Source organism: Pongo abelii, chromosome 1 (assembly GCF_028885655.2).
Source record: "Pongo abelii isolate AG06213 chromosome 1, NHGRI_mPonAbe1-v2.0_pri, whole genome shotgun sequence".
Taxonomy (NCBI): Eukaryota; Metazoa; Chordata; class Mammalia; order Primates; family Hominidae; genus Pongo; species Pongo abelii.
This window is the reverse complement of record NC_071985.2, coordinates 151,543,426-151,565,756: the sequence shown is the minus strand read 5'-3', so window position 1 is coordinate 151,565,756 and position 22,331 is coordinate 151,543,426. Positions and strand designations below refer to the sequence as shown.

General features: G+C 38.2%; 1 protein-coding gene and 1 pseudogene across 5 annotated transcripts in view; both read left to right on the top strand.

Annotated features, from left to right (window-relative positions):
• The first annotated feature begins 1,195 nt into the window (after positions 1–1,195).
• Positions 1,196–22,331, top strand: part of ADGRL2 (adhesion G protein-coupled receptor L2) — a 577,862-nt gene continuing 556,726 nt past the window's right edge. The window contains exon 1 of one of the 5 annotated variants that reach the window (XM_054532529.2): positions 1,196–1,348. The gene's annotated coding sequence lies outside the window, so the exon portion shown is untranslated. The remainder of the gene's footprint in view (positions 1,349–22,331) is intronic. The other 4 variants (XM_063711500.1, XM_063711525.1, XM_063711541.1 and 1 more) reach the window with 4 other exon arrangements.
• On the top strand, positions 12,975–21,517 carry LOC100458719 (heterogeneous nuclear ribonucleoprotein A3-like; annotated as a pseudogene).

Genomic DNA, 22,331 nt, shown 5'->3' with positions numbered 1-22,331 from the left:
TGGTGATAAATTTGTTCTTGGACGTTTTCTCTACCTTTTTTAATGCATATATCAAAGTTTTTGGCTTGATTTCACTCCTCTTAAGTAAAGGGGACTTTTATTCCTCTAATTACCTTTGAGTTCCTGCATGAACGCACTGCATTCCTGACTCCCCAGATGCAGCCCTCCACTCCCCTCAGCCGTTTGCCTAGCAGGTGCTACTTGAAGGTTTGGCCTCTAGAACCCCTACCAGATTTAGCAATGAAAGCAGCACAAAATCCTAAGCCTACTGTCAAGTGTGAATCCTCTACTTCAGAACAGATATATCATCCTGGCCCCAAAAAGAAACAGACCACATAATATTTCCAATATTGTAATAAATTCATCCACTCCAAGTATTGTGTTATATTTACTCACCAGGCAGAGCAGGAAAAAAAATGTTTTTGTCATCGATAACCAAAGTATTGTAAGAAAACATTAATTTCACTTAAAAAAAAGACGTGGAAACTGTAGACTATCGTTATGGATGCCCTTATGGTATAGCTTATAAATACAATATTCTACTAAGAATGTAATTGCTAGAGACATTGCTCCATGAAAGATGTGGGGTTGTTTACAAGACAAAAATGTCATGTCCTCCTTTGAGGGTTGTTTTGGATGATTACTTATCAGGGTTTAAAAATAAAAAGGCAAATAAAGATTGGTCTTTCTACTTGAGGTCAGTAGTTCACTGATTTTTGTCAAGAAAAGGAGTTTATTAGATTTCCTTTTACACTATCAGACAGCTTCTCATTTTTTATGTGATAGACTATGTAATTATTTTTCACGGTGGTATGTTATCTCTGTATATACACACATACACATACATATTTACCCTATGACACTGCATTTACTGTGGAAGTGTACCAAAATCTATTTAAGATGCAAACATCAACGAGGAAGGAGAAAACGAGTCCTATTACCACTATGTGTAGATATCTGTGAAAGTCGCCTAAAGACCAATTGATCAAATACAAAAATCATCACAACTGCTAAAGGCTGCCAACATAATCTTTTAAAGCAAATGCAATAGTAGATGCTGTAAAATGTGGGTTACCAAAGCATTCTTTACCTCTGGCTCCCCACTCTGTGCTGTCTCATATTCTTGCAAGTCTCATTGGAATGCTTGGTAAACACACTTCACCTTTCTTTCTTCAGTTTCAGGGTAGAAAGGGTCCCTTTAACTCCTGAAGACAGTAAATCACAGTCTGTGTGGTGGTTCTCAGAAGACACTGAACTGGATGCTCTACATAGCACCCTTGCCAAAAGGGTTCGGAAATGACTTCCAGCTTCCCACAGTAATAAAATGGCACTGTTCGGCATCTTCGAGGTAATAAAAGTGAATTTTTTCCATTCTAGTAAATGAGAAGAGAAGCCTGGTTGTTTTAAAAACTGATTTAAATTCGTGTGTTTTCCTCACATTATAGAACGTGATATGAGCACACTTAGGTGAACTTCAGACCACCTCAGAGCATTACCATCCGCAGCTCTCTGGGGCGGAACAGGATGTGCTGGTGGGTGGTGCAAGGGAGGCTGGAAGGATGGCCAGGTGCCCTGGACACTGCCACCGTGAAACGATAGGTGGCGCTCTCCCCTCTGAGTCCTTGTGAACGATCTCCGAACGTGCTCTTTGGAGGATATTATTTTGCTTGAAGGAAATGTCTTGGACGTTCATCAGTGTTTCTGGCACTGTTTAACAGCTGCTGAGTCTCATAGCAGACTCTGGCTGTATTTTGGTGATGGGAAAAGCTTTAGAAAACAGATTTCCTGTCTTTAAGGAGGAGGCTTATGTTAGGCATTATTGTCATTTGTATACAAGACTTTTTATAATTCGATTTCGCTCTCCTCCCAGTTGCAAAGGAAAATCTTTTGTCATTCCTATTTGACTCATAGGGTCTAGGAAGAAGTTTGATCATCTTCCATTTCCCATCTGGTTATTCATAAGACACCTGCATCTCTGTGATTTCTCCTAGACTACACAATGCTACCAACTGACAACAGACGTTGTATAAAGAAAGGCCACCTTTCAGAAAAGGAACCTGAACATTAAAAGCTTGTCAACCAAACACACGGGATATAGCTTTTATTCCTTATTTCAACTGCACCAGAAGTGGAAATTATAACTCTTTTAGCAGAAAAGACAAGATTGATACTTTTTACATAGAATCCAACCCACATTTGTCTTTGTTTACATGTTGCAATTATAAGGCTATTATAAACAAATTAGTATCACGGAAGAATTTTGAATGACTTGCTGATTTCAACTACTGCCAGATACCCTCATCTACTCATCACATTCTTAAATAAGAGGCACCAGTGTGTGTGTGTCTTTGTTAAAATTACTCAATAGTGGCCTCAGTAGTTACAGACTAGTCCATTAATTTATTAAAGAAGTTCAAAAGATTATTACAAAAGAAGCAGGATGTAGACACAACCAGCTTAACAATAGTGGGGAAGAGAGGGGTCCCTAACAAAAGATACGATAAGAGGAAAGGGAAATATCACTGCAGTTCATAATGATGGTTGGTAAACAGTTGAGTACATGCTTTTAAGTTTGGACAGCTCGGTTCAACAAAGTAAGAATTAGCTGTAAATGCTAATGCCTTTGGCTTACAAACCCTCCCTGTGAGTATGACCCAAATCAGAGCATCTGACTTCAGTGGGTGACCATCTGCGATAAAAAGGAGAATGTTTCCTTCTGGGCTAGTCCTGAAATACTAATAGAGGCAGCATTCCTGCACATAGTAGGAAATCAATAAATAGCTACTGAATGGATGAATACATGAATAAACATTTGAAGAACAGTATCTCCTTTTTCTTTTTCTTTTTGTTTTTTGTTTTTTTTTTTTTGAGACAGAGTCTTGCTCTGTCGCCCAGGCTGGAGTACAGTGGTACGTTCTCAGCTCACTGCAAGCTCGGCCTCCCGAGTTCATGCCATTCTCCTGCCTCAGCCTCCCGAGTAGCTGGGACTACAGGCCCCCGCCGCCACGCCAGGCTAATTTTTTGTATTTTTAGTAGAGACCTTTAGTAACAGAGTTTCACCATGTTAGCCAGGATGGTCTCGATCTTGTGACCTCGTGATCCACCCACCTCGGCCTCCCAAAGTGCTGGGATTACAGGCGTGAGCCACTGTGCCCGGCCGGTCTCCTTTTTCTTATTGCTAAAACAGAAGTAATGTTACTTTCAGCAAATTTGTAAGGGTAAAAACAGTTACATTCTTGATCTTTAAAGTGCAATATATTTATCCCCCATATTTCTTTTTTTAAATATAGAAACTGTACTGTATATACCCTGAACAATCTTCTTGCAAAAAGAAAAGAAAAGAAAAGAAAAAACACAAAATTTAATGGCCAGCACATTCATCTCTACCTCTTACATTAACAGAGACTTGCTAAAGAGTTTTTATGGTTATACTTCAGCTTGTTCCCTGCGTGCTACCTCCTCTGTAACTTGACTTTAAATTATCTGTTTATCTTCTCATATTCCAAATATTATTGAATACATGTAGTAGATTAAATAATCAGTTTGCTTTGAATATTCTTAGTTGTGATTTCTTATTTTAACATTCACATTTTGCATCCAAATGGTATTTGTCTTCATATAATTGATAAAATTCCATTTATTCATTCATCTAACATATATATTGGTTGAATGCCTATCATGTATAAGATAACCTACTAAATGTAGAAATTCACCAGAAGATAGTCAACTTCTCTTCATTCCACAAATTCAGAGTTCCCTAATACTACGGGTTTACTTTAATTTGGTCAGTGGTGCCAAGTAGTCATATAGGTGAAATATTTCCTTTAGAAGACTGGTACTGAAAGTTGTCCATTCTTAAGAAGCATCTTTGATTATGTATGTAGTAAAACAGGTTCTGAAATTAATTATCTTAGAATTGGGCTCAGTAGACCTGGCATAGATCCCAAGAATTTGCAGCATTTCTAACAAGTTTCCCAGGTAATTCTCAGGCACGTAGTTCTCTGAACGTGCTTAAGAATTACTGCCTTAAAATTTAAAGAAAATTTTCCTTTCATGCCATGCTATATTCTACATACAAAAAGCATCTTCCTTTACTTTATTATTTTTCTATAAAATACAATTTAAATTTTCCTGAATTACATTTTATAATTACAACAAAATCTGTTGCAACCCATGCAGACTACTATACAATTCTTTATCCCTTTAAATGGAGTAGAAATAAATGAAGAATGCTAAATATAATTTCTTTAAAAACTCACATTTTAATCATAAGAAAAATACTTTAATTGCCATTATGTGACTCTAAATTGGTAAATCATTATAATGATAATTTATAATTTTGGTTCATTAACTTTACAAAATATTGTTCAAAAGTTCCTACAAGGTGCTTTTTCTTTAATACTTTATTTTATAATTTTTCCTTCAAAATATTTCATTAGATCACAATGAGTTTTTCATATGATTTTAGAGAATAGTAAGATAAGTGATGTTTTCCTTCTTAGTAATACTTTTTGGAATGGATTCTACCTTTTTGGAATGGATTATTTCTCTGTACAAGTCCTTTCAGCAATATGGCACCATGTCATAGGTGGTGAACATAGTGACATTATTTAAGGTCAGGGTACAGAGAAAATATATTACTAGGCTCTATTTGTTGTATTAGGGTCCACCTTTCTTTCACAGAAACATTGGCTTGTTATTTCATAATTTGAGTTCGAGACTCGGTTTTCTTGCTTCTAAGGTTGGTAGATCATCTCTTTAACAAGATTTGATATATTTCTAATCTTTTCTAATTTGAATATTATCATAGTGTGATCTGGCGATTTTTAAAAAATATGTCAGTAGTGCCCAAGCTGCATTAGGAGATTTCAGCTGATATTAAATTAACCCTAACCACCACCTCCAGTCAAATGTGGCACCCGTGCATGACAATATCACACCCACTTTTATTATATTTCTTCTTTTTTAAAAAAAATGTATTTTAAGGGGCTCACTTGAAAATAACTCATAATAATAGGCAATTGTGAAATGTTGTTTCATTGAGTGCTCTAACCACATTCACCTGAATAATCTAGCTCTCTAAAGGCTGAAATCTATTCTAGCTAATTGGAATACATAGTGTCCAATGGTAACTACCAATGTATGCTAGGTCTCATCAAAATGGAATGAACCAGAATAACTGCACACTCAAGCAAAAAAAAGGAATAGATGTCCATTTTTAAAGTTTTAAAAGGCTGAAAAAATTGCAACACTATTTTAAAATATACACACTTCCACATGATAATATGCCCTTGAGCCTGCAAATCATTATAATTAAATTTTGTGGCAAAAACCCTCCACTGTTTCTGTGGTGGCATTTCTGCCATGTTTCAAATTAGAACTCCTATAAATTTTGAAATTGAACAAACAGGAAAATAGAAATCTCACCGGTCTGTATTCAGACCTAAAAAATGAATTTAAATAAGATTCCAGGCCGAGCGCGGTGGCTCACGCCTGTTATCCCAGCACTTTGGGAGGCTGAGGCGGGCAGATCACGAGGTCAGGAAATCAAAACCATCCTGGCTAACACGGTGAAACCCCATCTCTACTAAAAATACAAAAAAAAATTACCCAGGCGTGGTGGCAGGCGCCTGCAGTCCCAGCTACTCGGGAGGCTGAGGCAGGAGAATGGCGTGAACCCGGGAGGCAGAGCTTGCAGTGAGCTGAGATCGGGCCACTGCACTCCAGCCTGGACGACAGAGTGAGACTCCATCTCAAAAACAAAAACAAACAAATAAATAAGATTCCAAATCAAACTTTCTAACTTGCTGAGGTTGATACATTAATATCTGATTTCCAATATGTAGCGATTTAACTAACCAAATCCATGTTAAAATAGAGTCTATACTTTGATCATTCCTTTTTAAATGAAATCATGATTATTTTGACACAATTCTCTATACTGAGGTATCCATTTCCTCACTGGAGTTCTGAGAGATGCTACAAATAAATAAAATTTGAAAGGGTTTTTCCACAAATGATGAGGAGGCTAAGAATCCAGGAATGCAATGCACTAGACTGGTTGCAGACCAAGCAGCAGAACTAAAGCTCAAAAGTAGGTGAAGGAACTTTCTATCAATAACTGCAATAATAAAGCGTAAAGTAGAGCATATTTATACTTCTGGACTGTTTCTTTATTCAGCAACCTTATACAGAAAGTCTTCTTTAACTTTTTTATTATTATTATTTATTTATTTAGAGACAGAGTCTCGCTCTGTCACCCGGTCTGGAGTGCAGTGGCCTGATTTCAGCTCACTACCACCACCGCCTTCTGGGTTCAAGCAATTCTCCTGCCTCAGCCTCCCTAGTAGCTGGGATTACAGGCGTCCACCACCATGTCTGGCTATTTATTTTTTGTGTTTTCTTTTAGTGGAAACAGGGTTTCACCATGTTGCCCAGGCTGGTCTCGAACTCCTGACCTCAAGTAATCTGCCTGCCTTGGCTTCCCAAAGTACTGGGATTACAGGCATGAGCCATTGCACCTGGCCATTCTTTATCTTTTTAAATGTCGTAGTTGTGTAATTATAAATATTATGCAAATATCTACTTATTTGCCAAATGACAAATCCAAAATACCAAGCATCATGAAACTTTGGAAAATGCATAAATATCTCTAGGACAGTATTTTCAAATGATGCATAGAGGTAAATACGCATGCTTTTGTACCATGGGCAATGCTTCAAAAAATGGATCTTTAAATCAGAAAATTCCTTGAGGAGAAGTCTGGCCCTGGCTTTGAGAATCACAAATGCTGTAGTGCAGGATAGCAGACTCACATAGTGGTTTTTAGTCCATCTAATCCCATCAGACTGAATACCTCTAAGTATGTTTCTCACAGTGAAAACATCTGGTCTAACTGCCTTCTCTGTCTTTTAGGAATATATTATTAGAAAAGAAAAACATTTTTGGCCTACTGTAAGCAGTCAAAGGATTAGATATAATTATAACTAGGCAACAGTTGTTGTCCAGCAAGCCTGTAATTGTAATGAAAGTTGATAATCCTTTCTTTTCCTTGCAAATCCTAATTTACAGATGTTAGAAATTTAATCAAAAAAAGGAAAATCAGAAAAAAATAGAGGCAACCTAACCTGTAATCTACTTTTCAATCCCTCATCAGTAATGCCAAAATGAAAACAGATTATTGAACTAGGAAAGGATTTTGTTAAGAAAAATTGTCTTTAAAGCATTCTATTTGATAACATTAATATCACAATTCTCATCAGCATATTGGATACCATCCTCCCTCCAAAGGACTTCAATCTCATTTGATGTGTGTCTTTTACACTTCAGTTTTCTGAAAGGCTTGTTTTTGTTTTAAGTAGTTTATCTATTCATCCGTGTATCTAAATATCTTCTAAAACTAGAGGGAAAAAGCCTTTACAAATACCTTACCAGAAAGCTCCCACAACAATGAAAGCAAATAGAAATTATAAGAAAATAAGTTCATCTTTCCTGTTTGAAACCAGGAACACTTATTCCCTTTGAATTGATTTCAGTTCGGCATGATTTTTCATACGTTTTCTGAGTTTTCTCAGGGTTCTTTTGATAATGAGTAAAGAGCATTGTTTTGTCCTTCAAAGTTGCAGAGTGATGTTAACACAAGGAGTTTTGTTTTGAAAATCTTTATCTGGCATAATTATACATTCTGTTCAGTACTCTATTGACTGGAAGTAAACTGTTTCTCTCCTTCAGTTGTCGTGCTTAGGGTCTAAAGGCCAGACGGGTCCAGTAGCTAAACCTACAAAAGAAGCTCTCCTAGGTCGTTGGTAGGAAGTTCAATATTATTGCCTCCCTAATAGCAGCTGCTTCTGTTTGAACTCAGGGTTATGAAAGATGAACTACATTAAATGGTAAATCGTTCAATATCAGCTGAGTAAAAGCACTGTGGTGTATTTCCCTGCTTAAATCACCAGCATCTGTCTTCTCACATGCAAAGAGTTGCTCTTAACAATCATGCAGTGAAACCCTGACAGAAGGGCCAAGACTGAAACCACACAGAAAACCTCAAATAGCATCTTTTGGGTTTTCAGTTGGCAAGTAAATGATCATCAGCAAATATTCCACAGTGGAACCAAAGCTCAACATTGCATTTAACGAAGCCATAAAATATTTAGGAATGCACAATCCCTTTAGAGCCTCATTTTTTTTCTCCTATTATGTGTTTATTCTTCAGAAGAAGAAAAACAACTGTTTAAATTATGTCCAGCTAATACCTTAGATTTATTGCAAAGCCTACAATTTGCTGGGTTTGTTTTACTATTGATCCTCGTCTTACTTATGGAGGATGTGAACATCATAACTAGAGATAAAGCTCATACTGATTCAAAACTAAAATTGTACAATAATGGATGCCTAAGGTAGTGTTTCAAGACTGCTACAAAAATTAGACCCTGTCATAGACTTGCATTAGGCAGCAGAATAATCTCAAGTGGCAATGATAGCTATAAAATCCCTCTCTCTACATGGCTTAGATTTATAGTAGAATACTCATAACTGCAAGCAGTTACTATGAGACAATGGTCTTTCTTTACCTTTATACTGCATGGGCTTTCAAGGTGCTTTGCTCCACTGTGGATCTGTCTTGCCCACGTGAGTATTTGAGCTATCATGACAGTGTCATATTAGATGCCACTATCATGGCAAGATACTGAAGGTAACCACACAACATCTCAACTACATATTCTTTTTTTTTGCCTCCCCAGGATATACAGCCCTGTGATAAAAAAGCAAATGGAAATCTAGAATTCACTTTTAGGTTTCCAATTAGTTGCCTCTTTTTGGCATACAAAAGACTGCATTCAAAATTTGGGAAGAAAACAGAGTTTAATTGCATAGATCATGTTCTACCAAACATTTTTTTTATGGCATGCTTATTTTGAAAATGTATCCTGTCATGTCATTCCCACACTCATCTCAACTGTGAACATACTACCTCTATATACCATTGAAAGAGGATCTATAAAATTTTCTTAATAGTTTTACTTACAGACTTATTTTATTCAACACTTGAAGAATTTTCTTTTAATTTATATTAAATGAAATCATAAAATTGTTTTATATTAATCATAAAACAAATGAAAATTTCAGGAAAAACTGGTTTACTAACATCCTACTTATCACAAAGATACCTGAATCCTTCCAAAAAATATCCACATGTTTACATCTCTTAAACTTCTTTTTTTTTTAACATAAATTGTATTATTTTAAGAGATATAAAGATGCATTTTATCATACAAACAATTTTTTTTTTTTTTTGAGACAGAGTCTCATTCTGTTGCCCAGGCTGGAGTGCAATGGTACGATCTCAGCTCACTGCAACCTCCACCTCCTGAATTCAAGTGATTCTCCTGCCTCAGCCTCCCAAGTAGCTGGGATTACAGGCACATGCCACCATGTCCGGCCAATTTTTGTATTTTCACTGGAGACGGGGTTTCACCATGTTGGCCAGGCTGGTCTCGAACTGCTGACCTCAAGTGATCCACCCGCCTCAGCCTCCCAAAGTGCTGGGATCACAGGCGTGGGCCACCAGGCCCAGCCAAATGTATTTTTTCATTGCCTTATTAATTAGTGCCTATATCAAGTATAACATCACAGAAAACCTTATATGCACAAAGTCATACTATTGTTTAGGGAAGAAACAATTATACTCTTTTAAGAAATTATAAGAGTCTGGAAGACCATCTTATTGTTTGACTTTGCGCAAATTATCAGCTGTGCCACCATTTTCTCATCAATATACTGAAAATAATAATACCTATCTTACATATGTGTGAGAATCAAATCAAATCAAATACATACAAAGTACTTATCATAATGCCTGGAATATATTAAAGCTTTTAGAATAAGCAAAATGTTTGTTTTTGTCCCAAAACATATACAATGTATTTCAAATCTATGCTGTGTCGTGTTTCATGTTTCCTACAGCCTCCACACTGTTCCCTGCCCCTTTATGCATTTACTAAAAAGGCTCCTTTCACAGCTTCTCATTCCATGTGTTTTATCCACTGGAAATCTTTCAGAGACCAACCATTGAGACCAACTTGCAAATATATTAACAGAAAACATATATAGCATGTGGTTATCTCTTTGGGGGACATGAATAGACAAACAGAAAATGTCAGTGTGTCGTGTTTTAGAAGAAATATAAATCTTCATGAACTGCAGGACACAGTTTTGCTAACATGAGGAAGGAAAGACAACAATTTTGACAAAATTAAACTTAACCCTATGGGATAAGGTTATCCCCATGTTACCTGCTTTTAGGATTATATAGGACTGTACTCATATTCAGGTCAAACTAAAGATAGCCAAATATCACTTAGTGGCATTAGAGGGTGAATGGAGCTGGCAGGCAGGCATGCCCAGGACACTTTCTAGAACACAGATGCAGGACCTATACCTACTATTCAATGCTGTCTTGTCATTGTATTAAAATATACACATCGCGACGGCCCAGAATGTTCACTGGTTAAGTGAGGCCCTAAAACTTGAAAGGATCTGTGTAACTAAGAGGAATAAAAACGAGTCAGTCGTAGGGACTCTGTAACTCAGATTCTGAATACTGAATAATAATCTAGCATAAGTATTATACAATATTGTTCAGCGCATTGTTCGACATCATTGTCAATCAGTTTACTCTTATTTTCTTATTTCCTTAATAATGTTATACACATATATGTACTGTATAAATAATGAAGATAGAAGCGTCAGTGTTTCATGTTAAAATGTTAACTGAGATGTAAAAACGAACCAAGTAATTAATCCTTGCACCACTAAGACGAATTTCATCACAGACAACATCATTCAACAAGCTATGTCATTACTGAAGCAAAGGTTAAATTGCTCTTTTTAAAAAACATAAAGCCAATCTTCAAAGAGCTTTACAAAAATGAAAGAACTGAACAATCTTGCTCACTCTCATCCTGAAGAAAAAGTGTTCAATCTACCAACGTATCAGGCTTTCTATATAGTTGGTTGTTCTTATCTATAATAGTTAAGAAGCTACAAATGACAATACATTTTAGCATTATATTGCACACTTCATTTCATAAGGACACTTCAATTTCTCTTCATTTCTGGAGGAAGATTAATTTTGTCACTGAACATTCCAGGCCCAAGTTGCTTGAAAGGAGTCAGTGACACACCAACGTTTATGGAAATCCTGAGCTCCAATGTCAGAGAGCAACCCAAAAAGGATGATGCATCACTCTGCAACTGCCATCTGTTGAGTGTTTTCCCGACAGCTGTATCTGTTGACCATCACCAGTGCAGATAATCACAGGAGGCACGAAGAAAGTGCACAGCCATCAGACACAGAGGAAAATTCCATGTTCGTCTGTGAAACAACATTGCTTTTAATTGCACCATAATGATTTTCTAACAGACACAATGGTATGTAGTGTAGTCTTAGAGCTGATTTAAAGCACACAATAAACCACAGTGCAGCTGAAAAGCCAATTGAGACTTCTTACTGCCAGGAAGGTTTTTGTCTTACGTGAATACTTAAGAGTATTTTGCCAGCTACTCTGTCCACAATCCACTTTTACCAAAAATAACTGCCTCTATCATTGTGCCTGGGCAATTTTTAAAAGAAAATGAACATTTTTATTTCAAATATCAATGAGGTTAAGCCTTGGCTTTATTTTTAGTCTTCATGATAGACAATCCTAAGATAAGACCACTTCATCAGGTGGGTGATGGTCCGAAGTCTCACTCTCCTGACTTTTTTAAAACCACTTAATGTTTTTATTCTTACCCTCCAGTGTAAAAGTCTGCCCAGTTACCTTCCGACTTTACCTCTTTCAAAACATTCTCTGACATAGCAGTTGCAAGGGTATTGAGATGGTGGAATTGGCTGGTCAGACATTGAAATCTTTGGTTTCTTCATGGGAGCAATTAATAACACTAGTAGCTACTATTATTTGAAGACCTGCTATGGAGCAGTCCTCTTCTCAGTACTTTATAAGCTTCAACTTAAAAGATTCCAGTCAAAATGTCACCTTGTGTGAAAGTTTAGTACTCTGTTTCTGGGAATTCAGCTGTCAGAATATGATGGATTCATCAGCAGAGGCTTTCTAAATCCCCTAGCTCCATTCCATTCTGGAGCATAAAAGAATGAGAGAGAGACAGAGAGAGAATAAAAGAAAGAAATTTCAAAAGATCTATACTTTCATCCTTTTCATTTATTTTAATCATTATTATTATAATACTCAGTGTATGTTGACCCTATCACATATATACACACAACACAATCACATACCCATGCATGCGTACACACACAGGCACTTATATACTCTAAACTCTCATTTTTTTCGTTTACTACCAGTTCTCACTTATTTGTGTACCATCTTGTAGCTAACTGTTACTAGTACTCTGAAGTGTGGCAGCAAGAGCAGATATTAGAACCAATTAAAAAAAAAATCTGTGCTAAACATGCATTAGGTACACTTGGGCTTATACTCTACTTTTCAGGGGAAAAAATATGTACCAAAATGAACCCCACATGCCTATGCCTGGCCCATGGCAAGTTTCATGGCTGACACTCCTATAACAAAAGGCACAAATGTTTTTCTCCTACTAGTCTGAATTCAGAAAGCAAGGGACAAGGAAAAAATTTGCCATCCATTCTCCACCAGGCACTACAGTCAGAGATCTGGGAGAACTGACCTTGGTTAAAAAATATAAATCCTTACTTTTTTGTCGGCTTTTGTCAACTGCTTCAAGATCTCAACTGTGGGCTCTAGAGCAGGTAGGGGGGTCTGAGTCACTCCATGTTGGGTACCAGAAACTATAGGGGAGAAAAAGTAATACATTTACCTCATCCATTGCAAGATTCATGGCTAACAACCATATAGCAAAAGGCAGCTTAACAAAAGAAAATACAAATTTATTTATTTATTTATTTATTTATTTATTTATTTAAGGCAGAACCTTGCCCTGTTGCCCAGGCTGGACTGCACAGATGGAATCATAGCTCACTACAGCCTTGAACTCCTGGGCTCAGGTCATTCACCCACCTCAGCCTCCCAAGTAGCTGGGACTACAGGCATGCACCACCACACCCAGCCAACAAATTTATTTGACCAAAGTTTCATGTGGCATGAAGACTCAAAGACCTTCAGAAATGAAGACTCAAAGACCCAAGGAAAACGGTGTATTTTTATGGACAAGTTTGATGAAGAATAGATAGTCATGTAGAATTATGGTTGGACAATAGGGTGGTTTGACCTAATGATAAACTGGGCAGAACTTAGCAAAGGGGGTTTGCTTAGATTCTTCTTGGCCTCCAGGTATAGGGCAAGACACCTGTCATATGAGGGTCTTCTGACCTGTTTACAGGGGAGGTAGGTCAGACAACTTCCCTATAACCATGTTTCAGGGGAGAAAGGACAGAGAAAGTTAGAGAGGCCCTTCTTGCTTCTATGGTTTTCTCAATTTCCTTCAGGTTAAAATATTCAGTAGATAGTGAACTCGAGTTGGAAGAGGTGAGTCCGGTCTCAAAATGGAGGTAAAACTGATGCCCAGTGGCCCCAAGCCCGATTCCAGCTGTGGCCGTCACCGCCGGGAGCAGAGGATCATGATCCAAAGGAACCAGAGTAGTTCAGAAAACTGTTTATTGGTGTTCCGAGCTTTGAAACGACAGATGATAGTTTAAGAGAACATTTGGAAAAATGGGCACACTCACAGATTGTATGGTAATGAGACACCCCCAAAGAAAACGTTCCAGGGGGTTTGGTTTTATAACTTACTCTTGCGTTGAAGAGGTGGATGCAGCAACATGTGCTCAACCACACAAGTTGGTGGGCGTCTTTTGGAACCAAAGAGAACTCTTTCTAGAGAGGAGTCAATAAAGCCTGATGCCCATCTACCAGTGAAGAAAAATTTCCTTGGTGGTATTAAAGAAGATACAGAAGAATATAATTTGAGACTACTTTGAAAATTATGGCAAGACTGAAACCATAGAAGTTATGGAAAACAGAGTGGAAAAAAGGGAGGATTTGCTTTTGCAACTTTTGATGATCACGATACAGTTGATAACACTGTTACTCAGAAATACCGCAGTTGATAACATTGTTATTCAGAAATACCACACTATTAATGGGCATAATTGTGAAGTGAAAAGGCCCTTTCTAAACAAGAGATGCAGTCTGCTGGATCACAGAGAGATTATGGAGCTGGATCTGACAATTTTATGGGTTGCGGAGGAAACTTTGGAGGTGGTGGAGGTAATTTTGGCCATGGTGGCAACTTTGGTGGAAGAGGAGGCTATGCTGGTGGAGGTGGTGGCAGTGGAAATAGTTATGAAGGAGGTGATGGTGGATATAATGGATTTAGAGGCGATGGTGGCAACTATGGCAGTCTTCCTGGTTATAGTAGTAGAGGGGGCTATGGTGGTGGTGGACCAGGATATGGAAACCAAGGTGGTAGATATGGTGGTGGTGATGGAGGATATGATGGTTGCAATGCAGGAAATTTGGTGATGGGAACTATAATGATTTTGGAAATTATAGTGGACAACAGCAATCAAATTATGGACCCATGTAAGGGGGCAGTTTTGGTGGAAGAAGCTCAGTCATACCTATGATGGTGGTTATGGATCTGGTGATGGACTTGGTGGATATAGGAACAGAAGCTTCTAAAAACAGCAGAAAAGGGCTGCAGTTCTTAGCAGGAGAGAGAGAGAGAAGTTGTCAGGAAAGCTGGATGTTGCTTTGAGACAGTCATCCCAAATGCGTTAAAGGAAATTTAAAAATCTGCCAAAGAGGGAACAATGATCCATAGTCAGAAAAATTACTGCAGCTTAAACAGGAAACCTTCTTGTTCAGGACTGTCATAGCCACAGTTTGCAAAAAGTTCAGCTATTGATTAATGCAATGTAGTGTCAATTAGATGTATAGTCCTGAGGTCTTTTGTCTGTGGTAGCTTTTTCTTCTTTTTCTTTTCATTTCATCAGGTATATTGCCCTGTAAATTGTGGTGGTGGTACCAGGAATAAAAAATTAAGGAATTTTTAACTTTTCAGTATTTGTGTAGTTCAGTTTTTCTACATTTTAGTACAGAAACTTTAACAAAATGCAGTTTTGAAGGTGTTTCCTTGTGAGTGAAAAAGATCATTGTTAATTACTATTTTGTATGAATTTTGCTAAAGTTAACTGTAAAGAAACCCTTGCTGACTTGCAATTTAAGGGGAATCTATTCTCCCCATTTCCAAACCATGACATGAATGAGTGCTGACATGTGGACAGAATAGATATTTGTGTGTTTGCAATGCGTGCATTAAATAAATAGGATTGGGTATTTAAATTAGCATTTGTGAATTTAATAGCATTAAGATTACCTTCAAATTAAAAAAAAAAATCTCAAAATTTAAAAAAAAGAAAACCTCAGTATGCCAAGAGGCTATATTTTAGGATATCATGTTGCAGGTGCAAAAGGAACTTTCCTTCCACTCCCTGAAGATTCAAGAATTTGAGCCTATAAGACAAACTGACAATAGACAGATTAAGAGGAGAAAAGGTGTACACATTTATTAACATGCAAATGCATGGGAGTCATAGCAAGTATGAAACTCAAAACAAGGGCCAAATGGTTGAAGCTTAAAGGCCCCCATGCATAAGAGAGGGAAGTGGGGGATGCAGGCAATTTTAGAGGAAGAGTAAAGGATTTTTAGGGGAGATGAATGGACCTGAGGAACAGACGATAGCCTGAGGCAAAGTTTGTCTGGACTCTGGGAGAGTGGTGTCAACTCTAGTCTTTTCCGCAAGTTTTTCTGCTCTGTTTGATGAGATTATAAGGGGGTGGCCCAAGACAACTACGTTTGTTCTGGTGGACCTTCCCTTGGTCAAATGAGAGAACTTCACCTAAAGCACCTCTCTGTGCTTCAGGATAGGGAAAGGGGAGAGAGAGGGAGAGTTGGGAGAAGGTCAGAGAGACCTTGTTTCCGAGGCTGCTTCTTTATTTCAAGGTACTCAGCATATCAAAATACCATATTTTAAGGTGTTGTTTCTGAGCCACCACAATGTTCTGAGCTCCGACGCCTAGAAGTAGTACTTTTTCAGGAAGAAGTCTGAACCACCTATTCACATTCCCATATGGCATAAGAAATTTGAAATTCTCACTTTTGAAACCTACTATCTATATTTGTGAACTATCCATGAGGCATTTCAAAAGCAGCTTTTTTTTTACAATGACCCACTCTTGTTAGTAGTAAGGTTTGTTTGTGAACTTGACTTCCTAGTTTTCCCACTTCCTGGTTAATAATTATGAGAGATAACAGTTCATTGTGCAGTTACCTAGAGGCTACTGTTACCTTTTTTTAAACTTAAATATCCAATAGATATTTGTACTCTAAGAGTAGGTGAACATTCTCATACACGATTCACGCAGTGTAAAAGAGCCACAGGCTAAAAAGCAATGCCTAATCTCTAATTAGCTAATTTGAGCGGGGGAGGAGGAGGGTCTATGTTCCTGAACAGCCTGCCTATGTTTTAAGAATATTTCGTATTCCTAAATCAGGCAGGCACGATTCAGCCCACTAGCCATTGGTTGCCTGTCCTAAGAAACACGAGTCTCCTGATATTTGAAATTGGTTGCAGTAAAGAAGGCTCAAACCAAATGCCTGCTTCCTTCATTTCTGCCCTGAAGGAATGCTGCTAGCGGTTCTTCAATCTCTTTCTTAAAACAATGGTTTCCATACACCAAACAGTGCAGGCTCTGTGGACATTTTCTCTTGTCCACAATAAAAGAAGAAAAATAAGCAGTCTGAAATGATACACATATATAAATGGAACAAATCTGTAGTGAGAGCCTCCCATATGCCAGGCAACGTTTCGGGTAATGGAGGAAAGGAGGTGAACAAAAGATGGGAAGCCCATGACCTCATGAGCTTTATATTGTTGTTTTTTGCTTTTGTTTTTTGTTTTGTTGTTATTGTTGTTGTTTTTGAGATGGTGTTTTGCTCTAGTTGCCCAGGCTGGAGTGCAATGGTGTGATCTCGGCTCACTGCAACCTCCGCCTCCTGGGTTCAAGCAATTCTCCTGCCTCATCCTCCTGAGTAGCTGGGATTACAGGCGTGCACCACCACTCCTGGCTAATTTTGTATTTTTAGTAGAGATGGGGTTTTTCCATGTTGGTCAGGCTGGTCTCGAACTCCCGACCTCAGGTGATCCACCCACCTGGGCCTCCCAAAGTGCTAGGATTACAGGCATGGGCCACCACACCCAGCCATGAGCTTTATATTGTAATGGGGGAAATAGACAAAAGCAAAGAAATGATGGATAGCAATGTAGTAGCAAGTGCTTGATGAAAAATAAAGCAAGGTTAAAGAATGGAGAGAAATGGAGGTGCAGAAGGGGAAGGCTTGTCCACATGGGGTCTGTAAAGAGGGGGTTTCAACAGGGCTAGAGAAGCCCTGCCTCTTCTGGTTAGATTTGAGTGGAGAGCTCTGTGAATGCCCCAGGGGATCTGTTTCCAGTTAGAGGACGGGATTGGCCCTGTGCTAAGGCAATAAGGTGAAAAGGGGCTTGGTGTGTTTCAGGAACCTGCTACTTCTGAAGGCCTTTGTGGCGTGTTGGTGTAAAAGTTGCCAGGTCTTCATTTTTGAAAAGGCTGTCTTGTATTCTGAAATGATGTCTTTCTTCTCTCCCCCAGCCCCCCACTGATGTTAACATGTCCTTTCTTTTAAGAAATGATGTAAGATTTCAAGTTAGTTGTTGTTGTTGTTGTTTTTAATAGCCTAACTTGGCAATATAAAATGTTGGCAGCAGTATGTTGTTCTCTCCTTTTTTTCCCAAACTGATTCATGAAATACAAAACTCTGTTAAGCTCTGGCTTAAGACGTGCAGAAAGTGCCAATCCTCCCTGTGTGTCCATGGAAAACTCCATCTTAATGCACTCCCAAGTATTTATTTGATTTGTTTTACTAATTTTGGTACTTATTTATTTTCCAAGTTTGTCTTGAAAGAAAAAGAAGCACTGTGCTCCCCAAATTCACTTCTATATGTTTGGCTTATTTTATTTTATTTTAACATAAAAAAGGAGTAGTAAAATTTATCCCTGATTCTTTAATAAAACAGCATGTCAGCAGAACAGGTACGGGAAATGGGGCCCTCCAAAGTTCTTTTATAGTCTGACATCAGAATTAAACTGGGATCTTGAGAACATCTGGGGCTCTCTCTGTTCTCTGTCTCCTCCTAAGATTTCCAAGGGATATCCGTGTTTGCTTTGTGTTTGTGTTTTGGAGGTAGGATGGGGAGTTGGGAGCTGCTTTTTATTTTTTTCTTTAAGAGAAAAGGAGAAAACCAGATATTTTCAAGGGAATTGACTACTAGTGGCCAGTATAACAAAGAAACCCCACTAAGCCTAACCACAACCTGACAGAATGAAAAGTGATTCCAGAGCTGCCACTCACCACAAATCCCCATGAACCATGCCAGGAAACAAGCTGAAAGAAGTAGAGAGGCTGCCGCTGAAGGGCCACAAACGTGGCCCCTAGAGAATCTTCTGGTCCCATTCAAATTCAAAGTGGTAGTGTGGAGGAGGGGTGGAAACTGAAGACAGAGAATTAGCAGCCCTGTGATCACTTTCAGGGTTATGATGGAACTGATTTAAAATGCAAAACCACATTCCATTCCGCTATAAACACAGAGACAAACTGGAAGCAGAGAGGAAATAGAATTTTATTTGGTGATTTTCAATTTTAGGATTGAAATGGGGATGAGAAGAACTATGCTATTTATTTTTCCAGAACTCAAATTGCCTGTTCTTTTTTGTAGGATAAGTGAATGTGGACTGATAGATTACTTCTTTGGGCTTCAATGCTAATAAGGCATACTTCCCACAGAATCTGACAGAAAGGATGAATACCTTGCCCTGCTAATGGTTAATTTGTAGTGGCATGTGTATTTCTTGAATGTTCATGAAGTTTTCTAATTCATCACCACACAATTGGGCTTTTTACCTCTCTTTAAACAGAATGAAATGCCGGGAGGGCAAGAGGTTCGGGGGTGTTGTATTATCCCTCAGCCCCTGTATTTACCACCCAAAAGTTATTGCTAATTTTTGTCTACCTCGGAAACAAAATTGTTCTTCAACAAATAATTTAGTACTGACCACACTTTGAAATGTTTATTGCTGTTGAATCTGTCACAGATTGCATCAAGCCACAGAGATGCTAATCTATCTCATGTATTTGAAATTCCTCTGGGAAACGTATATTTGGGCTTACTGCTGAGTGAACATGACTGTTAGGATTATGGAGACCATACGCAGTGAAGAAAGGCAGCATCGCTTTTCTGACTGGAAAGTAAACAATAGGGCGATTGTCGGCTTACACATGGGGCCAACAGCCCTACTGCTGAAGAGCTGGATGTAAAATCCTTGATCAGCAAGCTGTCTTGATGTTTTCTTCTTGGAGTTGGATGTTGTCAAGGATTCAGATGAGCCACCCCAGTGTGTATGCAGGAAACAAAACAGGATATTCTTGTTTAAGGACTGTTTTCTGTAATTATGTTGTTTTTTTATGCAACACTTGAACTTTTAAAAACTCAAGGATGCATAAGAAGCACTCCAGAGGAGAATAAATGATTGGGATTTTGTCATAAGTGAAATGTTATTATGAGTTCTTAACAAAATTAACTTGTTTGTATTTGTGATTGGGTCTATGAATTAAGTATACTGAGACCATGCCTGTTTCATCTTCCTGCCCCCGCTCCTCGGCGCCGCTCCCCTCCCCAGCCCATTTTCAGACAGGAGGTCAAGTTGTCTTTGGAACATCATATTTCCTGCTTGGAAAAGGCACTGGATTGTATAATCGTCTGACAGGAAAGTTTCAAGAGTACCAGGAGCTTCCCTTGGAAGGCTTGGGGCGGCGTGGGGAATGTGCAGCATCTATAAACGTCTTTCCTTTGTACTATCATGGGCTGTTCTATGGTTGTGTATACAGAGTTTCAATGTGGAAAGAGCTAAACTGAACTGTAAATACCCTGAGGAAAAAATGTCTGTGGAAATATGTACCTTGGGCTTGCCTGGTACTCTGTAGTTATGTGTCCTTCCTTGCTAAGGAAGGAACATCTGGCTGAACAACTTACTGCTTAATGCTATCAGGCTACAGACATCCGGTCACTCCTTTCCCATCCCAATATAAATTATCTGCCTTAGACAAGGGATGTAACATATTTGTATGCCAAGAAATTTGATTTTGTTACAATTATTTGCTCTTAATTTAAGAGAATTACTTTGTACTCTTTTTACTTTATTTAATCAAAATGCCATGCGATTTCCTATTTCACTTGAATAATTCTCATAATTTTACAACACAATGAAAGGATTATAGATTAGTGCAGGTCAATCTCCTTCATGTCCTCCTTATTTTTCTTAAGATTCCAATCCACAAAAGGTCATAGACAACATAATACTTCAGGGCCAAGGACACCTCAAGGTCCCTTTGAGAAAGCGATTATATTCCAATAGAAGTGTGCCCTGAGTTTTAACCACTGTGATTCAATGAAGAACATAAAATGTGAACTAGTCAGCAACTGCCAAGTTTAGTCAGGAGCACCCTGTGAAAGCTGATCTTGCTTACTCTAGGGGTTAGGCTGTTTCAGGGAGAGTTTAAAATGGTGCTTGCAGGACAGCCTGTCTGGGTTGAATTCAGATTCAATCCTTCGGCAAGGAAATTATTTAACCCTTCTTTCCCTTGGTTTTCTCATTTGTAAAAGGAAAATTATAATTGTTCCAATTATTCTTTGCTGCATAATAAAACACCCTGAAATTTAATGACTTGAAAGAAGTATGTCTTATTATCTCTCACTTTTCCGTGGATTGACTGGACTCTGTTGGGTTGTACTCACTCAGGGTTCATAACTCCAGAGCAGTCAGATAGCAGCAGGAACTGAAGTCATGTAAAGGCTTCAGGGGACTGGCCCCACAATATGATTCATTCACATGCTGGCTGTAGGCTAGAAGCTGTGTTGGGACTCTGTTGACACCTGGCCTTTCCATGTTGCCTGAGCTTTCCCACAGCATGGAAGCCTTAGTCTGACTTTTTAATGGAAGCTCATGGTTCCAAGAGAACAAGGCAATGTTGCCAGTTCATTTAAAGGCTAAGCTAGGACCTAGTATGCTATCTCTTCCGCCCCACTCTACGCTTCAAGCAAGTCAATAAGTCCAGCTCAGATTCAAAGGGAGAGGAATTAGACTCCACATCTCAATCTCAATTAGAGGAGTAGTAAATAATTTGATACCATCCCTGATCTACCACAAATACAGTATTAACCACATAGAGTTTTGTGAGAATTAAGCAAATTAATCTTTGTAACATACTTAGACCAATGTGTCACACATGTAATGTAATTTCAATGAAAGTTACTTATTATTTTCTGGGTACTTACTCTATTTTATTTTTCTTCACCGCATTTATCACCATCCAACTTTGCTTGTTTTTTTATATATGTCTATCGGTATGTGTTTATTGTCTCTCTCTCCTACCCAAATGTAAACTTCATTACCATAGAAACTGCTTTTCTAGGGCCTAGAAGAGTGTCTGGTACTTGATGAGGGTGCCATAAATATGTATTGAATTAATGAGTGAACTAGTGAATAAGTGAATGAACCCAGTGAATACAAAACTGTAGGAAACAAACATCTTGGATGTTTGGTTGTAGAAATTGGGAGTGAGGGAGGATTACAAGCAGAGAGGTTGACATTATGATTTATTTAAATATATTAAAAATTAGGATGAGTGTCATCTCTCATATGAAGCAGTTTTAACTGCAGCTGTCTGGGGAAGCACAAAATATATGACCAGGCCTACCTGGCAACCAAAATTGGGAAGCTGCAGGTGGTCATTCACAGGCCTTCGAATCTGACAAGGCTGGGCTTAAGTCCCTGCTCTGCTGTTTGCTTGCTGTGTGACATGAAAAGTTTTTCAACTTCTCTGAGTTGTAAAATCTATGAAATCAGACAACAAGGCACACGGCAAGGGACTCCTGTGAGAATTAAATACAGCTGACAAAGAGTTTCAACAAAAGTACTGGACACAATTAATAAAAATGTACCAGTCCCCAAAAGTATTAACAACAGGTAAACTGTATTGACATGAGTTTTATTTTACTTATACTCTATATTAAGTTAGACAGCTTTACAGTTTTTGTTTTTCAAAAACTCCACTTATGTTTCCAAACACATTAAAAAATATTAAAATAATATTACATTTACTTTTTACTAACTCAACATTCAATCTGTGAGTATAATGACCCATAAACTGACCTTTCTGCTTCACCAGTAACTGACAAA